The following is a 15,745-nucleotide window of genomic DNA, read 5'->3' on the forward strand; positions in this document are numbered from 1 at the left end:
ACACTTATGTTGAGGCTTTTTGGCTAGATTCTAACTGGATTTGGAATTTAAGTATTCTAACCATGGGTCCCAAAAATTACTTGCTATATGATCATTGACACTCATTGCATGAATATTCATGAAAAGATATAAAAACTATTTGCGTCGCATTATTAACATAAGTTTATAAGAACCAATCCTAATTCTAATGCTAATGTGAGATTTCTAGACAATTTTCATCATATAAAAGGAAACAAGACCTTTATTACTAAATAAGACTAACTAATTTTTTTATTTTTATTTTTTTGAAAGAAAGAAAAAATGAATAACTTGAAAGTTCCTAATTTTTGCAAAATGTTTATCTCCCACCCCAAACGGATGGATGCTTTGTCCTCAAAGTATCAAGAGAGATAGGGAAAGAAATTTACGAGAAACGTGAGCAAAAATTAAATTTGAATCTCTATAACAAAATTACAAAGCATGCATGCAACAAGAAAATTGAAAATAGCACACCAATAAAGAAAAACAACAAAAATACACACACATATATAGACATAATAATTTAGGTGGTTTATAGTCGATTCCTAAGACTTTTATCAAATATAAGGGTTTGTAGAAACCCTTATCATTCGCTGGTTTGTAGAAACCCTTATCATTCGCACCCATATGGTGGAATGATTTAGCAAATCTGATTATTAAGCTAATATGTTGAACAAATAAACTTCGCGTCGTTGATAAACATTACCTTACCACCCATCGTACTAAATTGAAATACACGAAGTTATTTGGACGAAGGAACCGACGCTTACAACTATCTCTCCAAATAGAAGAGCTGGTTACCTTATTGTGGTGTTACTTGAATGTAACGGAAAATGAGTCATTTAAAGTCGGATACTCAAGACTTTATGTTGGGTCTTTTTAAGTCGATCCCCTAGACTATGCACACCCCAAGCGGGATGGCGGGGTGTCATATTTCTATATCAACTATTAGGTAATAGTTGAAAGATTTGGGGGTTTAGAGAGGACCCCCAAAAAAATGGTATTTTTACATACCTGTGTCGAGAAAAAATTGCATTAGAAAGTGTCCTTCATGAAGCTTAGATTTGTAAAATAGGACAACTAGCATTTTGAAGATGTTCGGTTGAAAGATTGGTCTCAATAACGGAAATGATTGATTTATCTCTTGTATGCAAGGGTAAAAGTTTGTTACGCTTTAGGTATGTCTACATTTTGAGTTACCGAGATGGTAGGAAATTTAAGCATGGAGGAGATTCCCTTAAAGTATATTCAAATACCCGATATAAAAGCATGTTTTCAAAGTTCATTATTTTGGCAAAGTTATTAAGCATTCATTAAAAAATGAATTTTAATCATGCTCGTTAATTCTAAACAGGCTGTCATATCATTTCCAAAATAGGTTAAGATTGATTATTTATTTTATTTTTTTTGTTTTTGTTTTTTTTTTTTTTTTTTTTTTTTTTTTTTTTTTTTTTTTTTTTTTTTTTTTGAATAGCCTAAAATGTTTGGAAATTGCATATAACCCGTTGTGGGGAGATTCAAGGGAGAGATAAAAGATAAGCGTACTGCCCAAGTTGTGCTTTACACGACTTGGGTCGAAGATGACTTGAGTGGTCATTGATCGTTGTTGTGATTCGGGTCAATGCCACTCACCATTATTCGAGAAAATTATTACATACAAATAGAAGCCCAATGCACCAGGTGAAATGAGGCACAAGGCAAATAAGTTCTGAGAATTTGCCTTGAGGGCTTGATTACACGAATACATTTACAAAAATATAAACAAACAACTAAATTATTTACATGAGCCAAAAAAAATCTATAACTAAATATTTAACACTTAAGTAATTAATTTTTTTATTTTTTTTTTAGGTGTGGTGCTAGGGCAAATGGAAATCAGTGTCCACAGTCCATATGCTTTCGGCACAATCAAATGTGGGATTAGGCATTAGGTGCAGTCCCCAAATCATTTAGTCCAAAGTCCGTTTGGTTTTTAAGCGTAAGTCCTAAACACACACACAATATTATTATTGATTTATTTACTATTTACATATTATTATTATTATTTTATTTCATTTTTATTATTATTTCTTTTTCATCTTAATTGCTTCGGATAGGTCAACCACAAAATTAACACTCACAACTACCACGTAGACTTTTAGTATTGCTTCGGTCACCTGCTCAACATTATCACCGTCACTCTAACTTCAACAAACACAACTAGTTTCATGACTTCCATCATCATAGCAACCACAAGGCAGGTGTACGCAGCCGGAAGGACAAGGCCCAACAGTAGAGCACTAGGCAGTTCCTACACCACCAAAACAGCCATCACCTCTAGCAAACCCAACCACCAGCACTTCGCCAAAAAATAACCACCGAACATAACCAAGCAATCAGCACGACACTCCATTCGTATCCAGAAGAAGAAGAAAAAGAATGGAGTCGGAATCGTTCTTGAAGCAGTGCTCGGAATCGGGAGATGCAGCATACAGTGCGCTCAAGTCTCCCCTGGAGAAACTCGAAAACCCGAGCAGCAAAGCCGAAGCTCTCATCGTCTGCTCCAATATCCAGAAGCGCTTCCAAGAGGACGCACTCCAGTGTTTCCAGACGTACCATCACAACCAGCAGCAGACATTCAAAACAACACCCAACCACCGTGAGTCACCCCATACAGCACCACCGAAACAGCACCACCAACATCAGCCATCCCCAACTCACTCATATTGAGCCTCGACCTCCATTCATCGCCCAACATCACCTTCCAACCACCGTGACTTCCAACTCGCAACCGAAATCAGTACCGTCTGCCGTCTTCTTTGTTATTTACCATCGCAACAACCCAACTCCAATCCAGTTGCAGCAGCAGCACCTTCAACAAAAGGAAATATAGATGAGTAGCAAGGAATTAATGGGTAAGAGAAGAGAATTTAAGAAAACACAAGGAAATTTAGGGGCGAGATGAAGTTTAGTTTAGTAGAAGAAGAAGAAGGAGTTTGTTAGAGAAGAAGAGAAAGAGGGGAAGAAGAGAAGAAAGAGTGGGTGCGTTTTTTTTTTTTTTTTAGGAGAAGAAAAGGCCCAAAAGTAGGCCCATAACCACAAAATGGCAGATTTGGGGTTTTTTTTTTTTTAAATTTAAATTTGAATTATTGTTAGAGGAAAATGAAAAATTGTGGAGGGAATAGAAATGATTATGGAGTGTTGTGACCAAATTAATTTATTTTGCAAATTTTACGGAAAACGCAGCGGCGCCATTGATCTGACTGTAAAATAGCGGTCGGGTTTGTCATTTCGTTCACATTTCAATAAAATTGCAAAATATTTCATCTCAATGATTTTAATAAGTTTTGTTGTTCGATAAGTTCATTTTATTCTTCCTAGAACTCATAGACAAGTCTAATAGGAGAAAACTTGATCCCTAACATGTATGACTCATCTCTAAGCTCATACGTCTTGCTAGCAAAAATGGAACCAAAGCAATGACTTATCTTTAAGCTCATCACTTTGATCCCTAACTAGACACTACACCAACTATCATTTTGGGATAGGATGTAGGTCTAGTTGTTCTTCCTAAACAACTTACCAAACCAACAACGAAGATTTTCCCTCACATGAGTTTTATTAACCCCCAAACGGATATAATTTCACTTTCAAAGAGTTTCCACTCGAGATCACATAACTAAAGTTTTATTCTAATTAATGAAGAAAATAAAACTGAATTAAAACATTTTAATTAAAAATTGGAAATTAAATTCTTCATTACACTAGGAAAGCAAGTAAACTACTTCTACTCCTACCGATGGAATGCTAACCATTCCATGAGAAAAACTAAAACTAGACCCTTCTATTTATAGTTGAATGGATGATTCGTGATCGAATTCTAAATCGATCCAACGACCGAGATTTGATCACTATTCAACTTTTTTTGACTTTAAGGAATAGTAATCACTATTTGACACTATTCAACATTATTTGACACTATTTGGAACTATTCATCTTTTGACTTTACAAAAGTTAAATAATAAAAATCTAAAATATCTACGTCGTCTTCGATGAATAGTGGCGTGCTTGGCTTGGCTTTATCTCTGATTTCAAACCATACGTCCATTTTGTAAAAGCAATATACCGTTTGTGTAGTTTTTTCTGACCGATCATTTTGATAGGTCATATGCTTCAATCGGAGTTAGGAGGCGGAAGATGTCACTATTTGAACTTTCTCGATTTTTGATCGTTACAAGTCGGTTTGACCAAGTCTTGACCCCAAACATGACTCCTTTGGCTAGCTCGGGGAACTCAAGTTTGGATTCTTCAACTTGTTTCATGGTTCTCGAGTCCATGAGCTTTCTTTGGCAGATTGGAGCTTTAAATGAGCCGATCATGAAGATTTCAAGTCCAAGCTTTATTCGGTCAGTATTTCATGTTAAAACGCAGATTCTGTGTGTATTTTATCGTTGACTGTTGAAACCTGTGAAAACATGAAAATACAATTAATTTACATTTATTAAACACATAATTGACCCAAATGTAATGTCTCTGCGGGGTTTAAAACACAATTTTGGGTACTTATCAGGTGGCGCTCCAATTTAGCTTGCCCAGGGCGGGGGTCGCGCTTCATTTAATTCTGCGAGGAAAATTTTCAGTGTTGAAACGGACAACCACAGTGAGAATCAAACAAGGGTGGGTGAGTTATGAGACTTTGGAAAACTAACAATTCTAAAGAAAACAATACTAAAGTGAACTAAGATGGCAGCGGGGCCATTTGATAAAACGATAAAATTGAATATAATTCTACTCCGAATAAATAATGAATATCAAACGGAAGTAAAACTATAACTATTTTACGTCTAATGTTATCAAAGTTTTTCTACTCTCGATACTATTGAAGTAGAGTTGGAATAGAAGATTCGTTCCACTCCTAGTTCTTTAGCATTCAAGGTTTTCTACGACTATCAATCTTACCAAAGTCAATGAGAGTTTTACGAATTATACTACGATGCAATTTATACTAACAAGATAATGGGATTCAACTACGAAATGCTACGGGTTGAATCTATGATAAGGAATTAGGGGGGATTAATTCCACCTTAACTCAACTTAATTTACTAACGACGAATCGTCGTAATCCAAATTGAACTGCTTTCGCAGAACAATTGGTTCTTCCTAATCCCTAGTTGTTCATGGTAATCTCTACCAACTAACATCTAGCATGTGAACGATCAAATCCATTCTCATGGTGAACTAATCGTTTCTAGAATGGAATGGAAATTACGACTACTCAACGCTAACACAAATCAAGCTTCATCAAGGCTTCTTCAACCCCCTCTAATGGAGGTTTAGCCTAGAATCATCATGCTATCATTTCCATATACAATTAAACAAGTCATCATAAAAAGATTGAAACTTTGCTTATTTAAACTCAAATGGAAACTACTCATGCAATAATTGATTTAAACTAATAGTGACAAATAAGTAAATCTAAGAATTGAAGCTAATAATTAATGGAAAACAAAACTAGATTATCAAGAACTAAATATTTTATTGATCTAACAACTAAATAACAATCATTCAATACTGAAATTAAAACAAGAATAACAACTAATTAATTATTTGAAAAACTAGATCTAAAACTAAGCTTTAATGGCTACCTGCTATCCTAACCTAATTGATCCTTAAGAGCTAAGTCTTGTGTATGGAAATGGCGGAGACCAGATCCACATTTTCGTGCATGGGCTGAGGGTCCATGTTTTGGGACGGAAAATCGAGCCTAAAGCCCAATTTCTTCAATCCACAGGGCCTTTTTCAGCTGGGTTTGACTTCAACAAACATTTTGTCCACTTCTGCTCCTCTGATTGTGTCAAAATTTAGACTATTGGAAAGCTCTTTTCGAGCCGGTCCTTTTGACATAAGGTACGCCCAATTCGAGGCCTGAGTCCAAAGATACGGTCTTCGGAAGTTCTGCTGACTTTGTGTGCTGTTTCTGCCCGCGTTGACTCTGACTTTTTAGCTTTTAACCGGGCTTTACAAAGGCTTTTTCTTCTTGAAGGTAGGCCTTTAATCACAGAACTTCTTAGCAACCAATCCTTGCTCATTTATCTCGCCAAAGTGGCACATTTCTATACATAATTGACTTCAATGCCTGAAATACATAAAAGCTAATTAACATTAACTCTTATTTATTACTCGCATAATTTGTCTAAAAGTATTATTGTTAAGGGGTTAAAACTACAGTTTTGGGCTTTTATCAACCAGCCCAGTCAAATACATGGAAAAATCCTAGTGGCTTGCACTATTTTTGAATAAATTCCTAATTACTTCTCCTACAGTAGATTTTGGGAAAAAAAAAGAGAGAAAAACTGGTGGTTAAAGAAAATATACGTCAAATTAGTCGTCAAAATTATGTACAGTTTACACTATCTTCATTGTTATCAAATAGAACCTTACCATTATGGTGAGTGACATCATTATTGGCATGAGACTCGTAGGGCTTTCAATATTGAAAACATATGACGAACTGTAGAATGGAATAGAGCATCGCAAAATAAATTGTACCAAACCAAAGTCATAAACTGTAGAAACACAGGAATCTAAAGCATGAGTACGCACTCTCAATCAAAAGTACATAAAGGAACGAAACCTACCAAACTGAGTTCTTCTAACAATGCCTTAAAGTGGTCTATAATTGCAGTTCAAGTGACATTGTAATGAAGCATTCCTTTTGCCAACCTGTGTTTGACAAAGTCATTAGACCCCAAAAACAAAATTAGGAACTCTAATATGGCATTCTATCAAAAAATACAAAATCATTTAGAAGATGAAGGTGGTGAAGAAGATAAAGAAAAATGGGAGGGAAGAAAAAAAGAGGGAGAACCTCTTCGCGAAGAAGAAATTTTTTTCTGCGATTGCTTGCAAATTAAAATCAGAAAATTGAATGTAATTTCCAACAAAGAAAGTTTTATTCTGAAGAAGTTCACTTACCTTTTTCCATGAATAAAATCTTTGAGCAGGAGGGAGACTCAAATTTGAATAGAGTATTTGTTTATTCACTGGTAGCGTTTTAGAGGAAGAGAGACGAAAAGAATGTGGAATATGAAAAAATTGAATAAAAGAATGTTTATTTATGAAAAAATTATCGAAACAGTGCGTCTGTTCCGGGTTATTATTCTGTGAGTTCGTTTGACCAATATACCAACGAAAGGGCTGATGAGGAGAGTTGGGTCGAAGATGAAAAAACGTTTGAGATAATCTGTGAATTAGAATTTGTGTGTGAGAGAGTGATGAGGAGAGTTGGGATGACGATGAAAAAGAATTTAGAGAATTTGTGTGCCGTTTTTTTTCGTTGTGATTTATGGAGCAATGGAAAGGTGCGTCTGTTTGGGTTTTTTTTCCGTAGCAAAAGTTAAGTGATGGAAGGGAAAAGTGTATATACGATTTTACCCTTTCCATGAAGAGCAAAATGAAAGTGGCTGTCCAACTTTCCGGTACCCTTCGAATTTAAAACTTTGGTCTAAAATCGGGAATACAAAAACTAATTGGAAAATCCGGTATCCGCTTTATATATAAGATAATTGACCCAAATGTAATGTCTCTATGGGGTTTAAAACACAGTTTTTGGTACTTATGAACCACCCCCAAACAATACTTTGCTTGTCCTCAAGCAAAGAAGAGACTAAAATAGATAAGTGGCCAAAAATGTGTAGTCCTAATCTAATTCTCGTTTCGCAGAGTGCGATTGCATTGATCATATGCAACAAGGCCTTAAACCACTAGGAATTCCCTGGTGGATGAGTTTTAGCCTCGTGAGAGTTTTCCAGAGAAGATACCCACAAACTTCACCTATACTATAACGACTCAGTAACAAAGACTTGTTCCCTAAATTAGATATTAGATATATGTACATCTCAGTAGCGGGGAACGAGGATTAATTCCTTTGAAACCTACATTAATAAATGTACAATAATCAAAACATCTACATATGAATATGCATGCAGTGAACTTTACAATGAAATGTACAAGGAGGGCTGTTTTTGGATGCTTCGGATAGCGTTCTTAAGTAGGTTCTCACAGGTATTTGTCAAAACACAAATTCTCTCATATTTTTCACTCAAGTTTTTCTTACTCTAGTGTGCAGTAGGCACACGTTTCCTCACATTCTCAATGACGTCCAGAAAACCGAGGTCGATCAATCACGTCTACCACTTACTATCATACTAACATACCCTAATTGAGCTAGATGACTTTTATTAGGTATTATGGGGCATAGGAAATAGTTTAGAAGGAATGGAAGGGATAACAAAACAATGAGTTAGAGAAAATATGGTCTTCAAATATATAATTACTAGAGACAACCTAGTGTTCTTCTGTTTCAAAACTGTTCCATACTTAGGCCTTTTTAACTTTTCTACTCCATTTGATTTTATTTTTGGAGTTTATAACGCTGATTCCCCTTTTTCATGGAATTTACTTTTCCTTGGTTTTGACACAGCTAACTGGATTCATCAATCGGGCTAACCGATAGAACTAATTTTTCGTGATATTTGTATAGGTTTTTCTCTTCTCTTTAATGCTCTTCATCATATTTCTCGAACTCATCAGATATGGATATGGGAAAGGAAATAATGGATGAAAAATAAAATGGCTAATATAAAGGCTCAACGGGGAAAACTAGGGGAAATATATTTTTTTGGGTTTGTATATTTTTTTTATTTGGCTATATCAGTCCAAAGAATGCCTAAATTCTCGCCTAGGATATGGTATAGTGATCATCCAAGTGGACGTGTGATTTCTTTTACTCAGAATTGCTTCATCCATGGGTCATTACTTATTACTCAGATACACTTATGCTGAGGCTTTTTGGCTAGATTCTCACTGGATTTGGAAATTAAGTATTCTAGCCGTAGGTCCCAGAAACTTACTGCTATATACAGTCATTGACACTCATTGCATGAATATTCATGAAAAAATGTAAAAACTATTGCTTACATATTAACATAAGTTTCTAAGAACCAATCCTAATTATAATGCTAATGTAATTGTAAAAACATAAATTGTAAAAACATAAGTTTCACGTTTCTAAGAACCAATCTTATTTATTTTAGGTTATTATAATGTGAGATTTATAGACAATTTTCATCACATAAAAGGAAACAAGACCTTTATTACTAAATAAGATTTTTTTTTTTTTTTTTTTTTAGAAAGAAAGAAAGAAAGAAAAATAAATAACCTAAAAGTGCCTAATTTTTGCAAAATATTTTTCTCCCACCCCCCAAATAGATAGATGTTTTGTCCTCAAAGTATCAAGAGAGATAAGGAAAGAAATTACGTGAGAAACGTGAGCAAAAATTCGGTAGAAAAAATTACAGCATGCAACAAGAAAATTGACAATAGCAAACAATAAAAAATACACACATATATAGACATAGTAATTTAGGTCGTTTATAGTCAGATTCCTAAGACTTTTATCAGGCATAAGGGTTTGTAGAAACCCTTGGCATTCGTACCCAGATGGTGGAATGATTTAGCAAATACAGATTATTTGCTAATATGTTGAACAAATAAACTTGCTTTGTTGATAAACATTACCCTACCACCCATCAGGTACCCATTAGGTACTAAATTGGAATACACGAATTATTTGGACGAAGGAACCGACACTTACAAGTTACAACTATATCTCAAAATAGAAGGGCGCAGTGACCTTATTGTGGCATTACTTGAATGTAACGGAAAATGAGTCATTTAAAGTCAGATACTCAAGACTTTGGGTTTTTTTAAGTAAGATTCCCGAGACTAGGTACGTGGGGTCTTTTTACATCAGATTCCCCTAGATTATGCACACCCCCAAACAGGATGAAACCGAGGTATCATGTTTCTCGATCAACTATAATGTAATAGTTAAAAGATTTGGGTTTAGCGAGTACTCCCCAAAAAAATGGTATTTTTACACACCCATGTCGAGATAAAAAATAAAAATGCATTGGAAGTTGTACTTCATTAGGCTTAGATATGTAAAATAGGACAAATTAACATTTTTATTAGATACTCATTCGAAAGATTGGTCTCAACAACTGAAATGATTGATTTATCGCTTATATGCAAGGGTAAAGGTTTGTTACTCTTAGGTTGGTCTACATTTTGATTTACCGTGATGGTAGGAAATTTAGCATGTGGTAGATTCCCTAAAAGTATGTTTCAGATACCCGATATAAAAGCAGGTGTTTAAAGTTGACTATGTTTGCAAAATTATGAAGCATTTATAAAATTTGAATTCTAATCATGCATGTTTGCTAATCATATGATGGAAACATGCATTAACATTAAATCACAATTCTAAACATGCTAGCATATAATTTCCATAAGGCTAAGATTGATTTTCGTTTAAGTAGCCTAATCATGTGTGGAAATTGCATTTAACCCTTTTGACAGGAGATTCAAGGGAGAGAATAAAGAAAACGTACCTTCCCAAGTTATGCTTACATGCACTTGGGTTCGAAGATGACTTGAGTGGTCATTGACCTGTTGAGAGTTCGGGGTCAATGCCACTCACCTGTTATTTAGAAAATTATTACATCCATATAGAAGCCCACAAACTAGGCCGAAAATGGTGACACAAGGCCAATAAGTTATAGAGTTTGCCTTCGAGGGCTTTATAAACAAAGAAAATTACTTATATGAGTTAAAAAAATAACCCTTTATTATTATTATTATTATTATTATTTTATTATTTATTTTTTTAAAAAAAAATAAAATAAAATGTGTGGTGCTTGGACGATGAAAATCGGAGTCCACAATCCAGGGTCCACAACCTCGTAGAAATTACCTAAGTCTCTAAGAATGCCACCTTGCAGGCATTAAGTCCGAAAACCACTACACATATAACATAGTACTGATACTCCGCCTTCTTTAATAGCACGAAGTTCACTTTTTCCAGCAGTCAACACTCATCAAAGCATCAAGGTAACAGTGGCAAGCCAGAACAATTCACTTAAACGTAGCAGTAGCAGCAACAACATAATGACAAGGAATCTATTAAGCAATAGCGCACATGGACATCAGTAATACCTCCAACAATTGCAACTAGTTATTAAATATTCACATAAAGTAAAAAACCAAACACTGAGAAGCTCTTGTTGTGCACAGAGTCTTGTAGAAAAATCTAAAAAAAAAATAGCAGACAAATTAATGAAAATAGGTGAGAGCTTAACAACTATGTCGGCCCACTATCTTTCAATTAAGAAACTCTCCTGTCATGTAAAAGCTCCACAACTAGTTACTTGTATTATCACAATTAACAAAAGCTCTCTGCACCATGCAGCAGCCTTCACACTCCTCACAACAACACACTAGCATTGGGCAGTTCACTTCATCCACCAATCTCTCGTCTCACGACCTTCATTCAGACGCGACTTGCAGTGCTTAACCACACACATAGACCACACAAACAACACCACAAACACTTAGCAAATCAATTGCTCAACTTCATCGCCATTCACCACAACTTTCATTTACTATACAAAGAACAACAAGACTACACATAGACCAACTTCACCTTACAGAGAATCGTCCAGCAACACAACTCACCAGCTACATTACACATGCAGCAAGCTGCACTAGCAGCCACTACTCAATACACCTCTGCACAACCATCACTCTAACTTACCTCAAGCCACTAAAACACAATCACCAGCACCGAAAGTACAACCACCAGCACATACACCCTCTAGCTGACCTCAAGTCACCATCACTCATCGCCACCTTCACTTCACCATACACCAGTTTTCAGTCACCACCAACAACACCACCGACAGCACCCCCAACAGCACCACCGAACAGCCACCACCGTCTCAACCCAGCACCCCCAACAGTTACTGAACCGATCTTCGCAGAACCTACAAAATAATCAAAGCAAAAGATTAGTGATGATTGGGAGAAAAGACGGATGCAGAGAAGAATAGAGAATGGAGAAGAAGGAGACACAGATGCAGACGCAGAGAAGAAAGAAGGAGAGAAAGAAAGAAAATGAAGAAGAAGAAGATGGGTGCGATTTTTGTTTGTTTGTTTGTTTGTTTGTTTTTAATGTTTTTTTTTTAATTCGGTCAAAGAAAAGCCTAAAAGTAGGCCCATAACCACAAATGGGTTTTTTTTAATTATTGTTTAGAGGAAAATGAAAAATTGTGGAGGGAATAGAAATGATTATGGGAGTGTTGTGACCAAATTAATTTATTTTACAAATTTTACTGAAAATACAGCGGCGCCATTGATCTTTTTGTAAAACAGCGGTCGGGTTTATCATTTCGTTCGCATTTCAATAAAATTGCAAAAGTTTATTTATAAACAAAAACTAATTCGATCACGTGATGTTTGTGAAAGTGGATTTAGGTGAGAAAATGATGAAAATGAAAGAAAATAGACTTTGATTACGGAGATAGAAAATCCGTTTGAGCGAATCATATCTCCAATAAAAGAGTTAGTCTCGATTTTTTATCCCTAATAACGACTCTTCATCTCTGAACGAACGTTATTAGCGCGTGGAATCGATTCAGAACCCCATCTCTGGGTGAACTTACTCGATTCCTAATTGTTATAATTATCGAAACACCTTCCCTAACGGAGATAATCTTCACTCGGGCAAAGTTTCTACTCCAAGATCACAGAACTAAAGTGTTATTCTAATTAACAGAAAATAAAACTGAATTAAAAACATTTTAATTAAAAACTGAAAATGAAATTCTTCATTACACTAGGAAAGTAGTAAACTACTCTACTCCTACTGATGGAATGCTAACCATTCCGTCAAAAAAACTAAAACTAGACCCTTATATTTATAGTTTTTCTGATGGTCTAGATTCAATCCATCTAATCTAAATCTAACGGTTACAAATAAAATATAATATCCCAGGAAATATTCTAGGGAATAGTAATGGGCTTGGACTAATAGTAACAAGCTTTGACTTTATCTTCATATTCTAAACTGTACGACCATTTTTTGGAAGCTAGATACCGTTACGTAAAGTTTTCTGCTCTGATCATTTTAGTTGGTCAAATGCTTGAATCAGAGTTAGGAGACGGAAGATATCGATGTTTGAAATTTTCTCCTGACTTTTGGGCTGATTTAGGTCAGTTTGACCAAGTTTTTTATCCGAAAATCTCTTTTTTAGCTGGCTTAGGGACTTAAGTTTGGATTCTTCAACTTGTTTCATGGTTCTCTGAGTCCATGAGCTTTGCTAGCAGTTTGGAGCTTTAAATGAGCTGATATTGAAGATTTCAAGTCCAAGCTTTATTCAGTTGTATTTCTTGCTAAAACGCAGGTTTTGTGTTTATTTTATCGTTGTCTATTAAAACCTATGAAAATATGAAAATACAATTAATTTACATTTATTAAACACATAATTGACCCAAATGTAATGTCTCTACGGGGTTTAAAACACAGTTTTTGGTACTTGTCAGTCTCATCAACCCATCAAACATTCAAAGACACATTTTTCCCTCTTTAATGGTTTTGGAATAAAAATAAATGATAAATGATAATTTTGTAAGGACAAAAAGATAAGTAAAAAAAAGTTGGTTTATTGGAATGTTTTTTATTAGTTTTGTTTTCATAATATTTTTTTTGTTGATTATATTCTCACTATAGTTGTGAAATTTTTGGAGGTGTGGTAGTGGAAGTTTGCTAAAAAAAAATGGGGGGTGCAAGTACTTATAGTTTGAAGATTTTTCTAAGCAATTAGTTATGTGGTAGTGGAGCTTTTCTAATCTTAGGGGGTGCGACCACCCCCACGCGCAACCCCCCTATATCCATCTATGATGAAAATGGGTTGTTGAAAATAGGGTTCGTACTTGAGTTGAAAATAGGGTTTACATTTTATATGATGAAAATGCGGTCCATTATATATCACTAGTATACTGCACGTGGCAGTCGCCACGTGATAAGTAAAAGGGGATAAGTAAAAAGTGAACAAAGTGCTAAATTAGGAGAGAGCCGTCTAAATTTCACTGCACAAATTGACAGTATTACCCATCCCTTACCTATGTTATTACATAATTTCCTTTTGACCATAATCATAATAATTGAAAGCGGATAGAGGGTATAATCGGAAAAGTCTACTGTTCACTGAGCCGTTCTCTTTAAAGTAGTAAGATATATCATGGACTTGGAGTAATAGGCTTAAAAGAAAAAAGGGCAAACCGAAATCAAGATTTTCGTCTGAAAAGATTAACATTTGATTTTAAAATTACAAAACAAATTACAGAATTACCAAAATGCCCCTTTGCGTGGAAGGAACATGGTTCAAGCAAACAACCCACTACTATTGGGCCTAATCAAACACTTGTTTAGATGCTGCCTTACTAACATATATTAAGTGTGAATAGTATGGATAGAGATCAATTTGAATTATATAGTTAAAGATAAATCAAATTGAAAAAGACGAATTATGGAGAAATCAAATCGAGTGATAAAATTAAGGAAATATCAAATTGAAGTTATGGAGAGATCGAATTGAACCATCCAATTGAGTGTGGATAAGCATGGATAGAAATCAAATTGAATAATAGAATTGAAGATATATCAAATTGGAGAGTTGAATTATAGAGAGATCGAATTGAACGATCCAATTGAGTGTGAATAAGCATGGATAGAAATCAAATTTGAATGATACAATTGAAGATGAATCAAATTGAAAAGTCAAATTATGAAGAGATCCAATTGAGTGCGAAGAAGCATGGATAGAAATCAAATTGGTGGATCGAATTAAGGAGAGATCAAATTGAAGTTAACAAAGAGAGAGACTCCAATTGAATATTTACAAAGGGTTTCTTCCTGAATCAGACATTGACTTAACGATTAGGACAACATAACTAGTTAAATGTGGCAGAGATGATTTATTCCATTGCTGAACGTGTCCCCCACTTGCTGATTGTATGAAATACCCCTAATACCCTTCAAGGTATTATTGTTTTATTTTTTGAAAAAATGATATATCATTATATGAATTTACATATACACCCTTGAACATCTCCCACCCTCTTGTCACATCTCTTCCTATCTAGTACATCAGAAGTTATTTTCTCTCTCCTATTCCTACCCAAATAGGACGTCTCTTCTTCTCTTTCAACAATATTCACTCCTGAGTACACAGTCACCAACGAAAACTCCCTTTATTCCCGCCCAAATTCCTTTCCCTCTCTTTTCTCTTACCATATTTACTCAGATATACACCATCTTTCATTCTAGAGTAGTTGTTGGAAAAAAAACGGATATGACGATATTGGGTATGGTATGACAGATTTAGAGGACATCGAAAGGTTGAAAGCGATCCTAAGCGCTATGTGCCTGCGAAGTCTAAGGAACGATATATGCATACATGCCAAAGGATCATTGGAACTGGACTTCTATGAGGAAGATGGTGAAGTAGAGTAAATTGTATTGAAAATGTTTGGGAACTTCCCTATTGTCTTATATCTTAGTTTTGTTGTTGCGAAATGGAGTTCTTGTATAGGAAATGTATGACAGGGCCTGGTTTTTTATTTTAATTAATGATATGGTTATGTTAATCCCACTATAAGTATATGGTAGAACAAGGTAGTTTTTATCTGTACAAAAGCATACCCGTAAAAAAGAAAGATGTGAATGCGACGGTAGAACATGGTAGTTCTAGTTTTTATGTGTCATACAAATGTATACTTGGGTAAGAACAAATATGTGTATGCCCAAAACAAAATATCGAAGAAAATATAAATATATCCAGTCAAA

General features: G+C 35.0%; 2 long non-coding RNA genes across 2 annotated transcripts in view; one reads left to right on the top strand and one right to left on the bottom strand.

Moving 5' to 3' along the window:
• Positions 1–7,085, bottom strand: part of LOC147488741 (uncharacterized) — a 25,417-nt gene extending 18,332 nt beyond the window's left edge. Inside the window, exons 1-2 of the long non-coding RNA XR_015202687.1 lie at positions 6,973–7,085; positions 6,439–6,720 (exon numbers count right to left, since the gene is read on the bottom strand). This is a non-coding gene — a long non-coding RNA (uncharacterized LOC147488741). The remainder of the gene's footprint in view (positions 1–6,438; positions 6,721–6,972) is intronic.
• Positions 1,750–12,785, top strand: LOC147488742 (uncharacterized). Its single transcript, XR_015202688.1, has 2 exons — positions 1,750–3,773; positions 12,746–12,785. It is a non-coding gene; the product is annotated as an uncharacterized LOC147488742 (long non-coding RNA).
• Positions 12,786–15,745: the final 2,960 nt, after the last annotated feature.

This window comes from Coptis chinensis, chromosome 7, assembly GCF_015680905.1.
Source record: "Coptis chinensis isolate HL-2020 chromosome 7, ASM1568090v1, whole genome shotgun sequence".
Classification (NCBI taxonomy): domain Eukaryota; kingdom Viridiplantae; phylum Streptophyta; class Magnoliopsida; order Ranunculales; family Ranunculaceae; genus Coptis; species Coptis chinensis.